Consider the following 4,228-nt stretch of genomic DNA (forward strand, 5'->3'; position numbering starts at 1 on the left):
ATTTTTTAAAATTTATTATTATTTTCAGTGACAATTTACAGAGCCTTTGGATTTCCATTCATTCATTGTTGCACTTTTCTTCCCTCCCAACCCTCTTCCCTAGTACACTACCCTCTTGGAAAAGTAAAAGAAAAATTCTTTAATTCTTTTACAATCCCTCCCCGACCAGGTACACTCTACTATACAGCCTTCGTGCTGGACTCCTGTCATGACAAAAATACCTAATAATGTTCCCTCTTAAACAATTTTCCTCATCTGTTTCAGTGCAGTATACATTATTGAACCCGTTCTTCTCAGTCTCCTCCCAACCCCGAGGTCAATCCTGCTTTACAACAGTGGCACCATGCAGTATTTGTCCTTTTGTGACAGATACTTCACTCAGCATAATGTCCTCCAGGGTCACACATTTTGAATAATATTGCATGAGTTCCTTGTTTTTCAATGCAGCTTAGTATTCCGTTGTGTGACTATACCACAACTTCTGTATCCTTTAGTTTTTTGATGGGCACTTAGGTTGTTTCCAACTCCTTGTTATTGTGAACAAAGCTGCAATAAACATGGGTGTGCATATATCTGCTTGGATGTCAGTTATGGTCTCTTTGGGGTATATTCCCAGCAGTGGAATTGCTGGGTCGAATGGTATCTCTATTTTTTTATAATGGTGTCTGTTGTATATTCTACAGTGTAGTGTAAACTCTCAAGCCACAGAAGTCATGTGTGACACCTTATTGCTGCTTTAGCGGAGGGTATACCATTACTAATGTATGCCTAGAGTCAATAAGTGGTGAGTAGGTAGACATTTTATACAGATATGGGGCATGATCTGCAGATTAAACAATTTACACTAGGGCACACATCTAACATTTGACAGAATTCAGATTCAAAACCTGGTCCAGCTAAGTGGTTTCCCCTCAGTGTTAAATGTTGAATAACAATGGCGGTGCCCTCTGTTAACTGTAAAGAGTTAAGACCTCCCTACATAGAAACTCTTCCCTCATTGCAGATCCTGCTTTGTGAGCACTCATACTACCTAGCAGAATCAAATGCCTTGCATAATTGTTGATTTCATAAAAATCTCTTAGAAATGAACAGTCTATCTTGGAGATCACTCAGATATCACAATGGACATTTGTGATAGTGTATAGAGGATGTAGATGGTTTCTTTTGGCCTTAAAGCTAACTCCCTAGGCCAAGTTTTACAGGGTGTTTTAGGTCTGCCTGCAGTATGTTATCTTTATGTTAACTATGGACCTGCTCATCAGGCTGGAGATTTCCAGGGAGAAAGATATAATTAATAAATGATGCCATGAATAATATCCTAAATTACTTTCTATTTCTTTTAATGATGAATCTTAACACTAATGATGAAATTTATGTGAAAGAACATCTAGGCTTAGATTTCTGAAAGTCAGCACATACATGTGAAGGTTTGCATGATACTTATATGGATTTTCTAGCATAGCACAAGAAAATGTTAATGTTTATGATGTGGCAGGATGATAGAAAAATAATGACCTTGTTATCTGTAGTTGTATTTATATAATAATTTTCTTTCCTGTAATACAGTTCTGTATGAACTCATTATTACTCTTTCCTCTGTGAGAGCTCTGAGGAATAGTTGGTAGGGAGTTGTGTTACTAACCCAAAAGTAACATTGCTGTTTGGTGGTTCAGATCTGCTACCATCTGCTCCAAGGGAAAATGATAGGCAGTCTCCTCCCGTGCGATTTAGAGCCTCTGAAAACCTGCTGGTGGGTCAGCTATGAATGTACCCCAGCTTGATGTCAATGGGTTAATTAGTTCTACGAGAATGTGTCTTAGGTTGTTAAGATGAATTCAGTTATTCCATACTTGTGGAATGAGTTCAGGTGGTGTAGTCTGTAGCAGGTTGCACTGTTAACCCAGAGGCAGCACCTCTCTGGCAGTTCACGCCCTCCAGCAGCAACTTGGGAGAAAGATGAGCAAGAAATCAGAAAGAGGGGTGATTTACTGCCTTTGAAAATCCACTAGAGGGTCAGTTATTGAGTCGATTCCAACTTGACAGAAGTGAGAGAGAGCCAACGAGTGAGGGAGGTAGATCTCTGGAGAGCATCTTCTTCATTAATACCGTTGTACTGTGAAGTCATTCTTTTCAGTGAGAAACAGTTATCCAGTGAAAGCTAGAACTCAGTGGAGACCTTTTCCAGATCTCACAAATTTTGATAAGTATAATCTTACCACTTTTCTGTCACTCATTTTAGTGGAAAATATTTGTATTTTCCTTCTCTAACAAGTGTCCACTTTATACAGATTCCTAGATTTTTCAGGATTTACTATGTACAAAACATATTAGCGCCTAGTTACTTTGCAAGATAATTTTATTTTGTGTTGGTTTGGCCTTTAAATTTCTTCATAGAAATTGAAATAAAAAGATTCACCTTTTCACTTTTAGGAAATGCTGAATGTTCATGAGCATTATCAGAACATGAAACATACCATTTCAACTGATAAATCCAGGACTGACAAAGCACTCAGCTTGATAAAGGATGATTTTTTTGACAATATTAAGGACATAATTCTGGATCATCAGCAGTGGCACAGAGAGAGAAAGGTATGTGATTGCGTGCTTAATGACTCACCTCTGCATTATTTGGGGATACTTAGATATACATACAGACAACAAACTGTAGTGATTGCATTCTTGTAAAGTTAAGATTTGCTGTTGTTGTTACGTGCTGTCGAGTCGCTTGCTCTGTCCTGTGCCAGTTGCATTGTCTCTGATACTCATCCCAATTACCCCAGTCACTGGATCAATACACCTCATAGAAGGCCTTCTCCTCCTACGCTGTCTCTCCACCCTCCCAAGCATGATGTCCCTCTCTAAAGACCTGTCTCTCCTTACAATATGGGTATCTTAAATACATAGTTAGAACTATTCTTGTTTGGTGTTTAATAATAGTCAATTTTTACTGCTGGTTTATATGTTTTAGTACTTCAAAACTATCATTTAAATGATGTTCTTTTTTAAAAGATGTTCTTTATCATATAGCTGTCATATAGAATGAAGAAAAAAATTCCACGAACTGAAGTCACAGAAGAATTTAAGGATCCAGATGATCGTGTAATGAAACTTATCACTTCTGACATATTAGAGGTAACTTTACTTATACAGTTTAAGAAAAATAATTTGTTTTAGAGGGAGAAAAATGTGCAACAAAGAATGCATAATAAAAAATTTTAGCAAATTTTTTTAAAAAAAAGATTGTTCGACTCAATTATATATTGGAGTTATACTTTTATCAACTACATGCTCATATTTTTCCTATCAATATACAAATCAACGATATTAACTAATCAATTATACAAAACACTTTTATTTATATAAAGTCACTTGATACTTATAGTGTCCCAGTTGGTTGGGTAGGGGCATACTTGCTTCTCATTTACCTCTATAGTTCCGCAAGACCAGGTTGTTACACAGAATCAGTGTTAGTGAGTTAGTAACAGCACTCCATTTTTGTTGCTAGTGTGCCATGCTAGTGTATCCCAGTATGTCTTAGATGTGTATGTCACAGTGGGCCCTTTTCCCTACCATCACGGAACATATGGGAATTGGGAATGGGTTGCCTGCTGCCTGAAATCTCCCACATTACCTTGGTTAGCAGGGACCTTGGCTGCCTTTTCTTCACCCTGGCTCCACAGTCTCACATGAGTCCCTTTCCTCTGCCCACTTTTTCTGCCTTTTCCACTACTACCTTCTGGACCCTCGCTGTCTCCCTTCTCCTGCTCATGTTGTTCTCAGAACTCATGTTCTGCTGTCACCCTACCATCATCCTGCTGTCACATTGTGACCTTTTTGGTGGACCAAAACTGAAGTGAATAGGAGAAGATATCCTCCAGCCAGTGGACCCCCATCCCTTATGTGGCCCAGCCATCAGTAGGGCCTCTGATGTATCATTTGGAGTGGTCCCCAGGGGGTGTCTCAGGCCTAATGAGAGCCGTGGATAGAGACAATATCTGAGGATTTTTTCCAAGTTGTAAATGCAAAATTTTCCATAACTCAATTCAAGCATACCTCATATTATTGTACTTTCCTCTCTTGTGCTTCATAGATACTGTGTTTTTATATATTCAAAATTGTGGCAGTCAGCGTCAGGAGTCTGTTAGCTCTATATTCCCACATCGTGTGCTAATTTCATGCCTTTTGTTTATATTTTAGAAATTTTTTTCTATTTTTTAAAATTTATTAT

The 4,228-nt window shown here is 38.1% G+C and overlaps 1 pseudogene; it reads left to right on the top strand.

Moving 5' to 3' along the window:
* Positions 1–4,228, top strand: part of LOC102869616 — a 47,045-nt pseudogene that overhangs the window by 9,864 nt on the left and 32,953 nt on the right.

Source organism: Elephantulus edwardii, unplaced genomic scaffold (assembly GCF_000299155.1).
Source record: "Elephantulus edwardii isolate Elephantulus edwardi_28Jun2011 unplaced genomic scaffold, EleEdw1.0 scaffold00104, whole genome shotgun sequence".
NCBI lineage: Eukaryota > Metazoa > Chordata > Mammalia > Macroscelidea > Macroscelididae > Elephantulus > Elephantulus edwardii.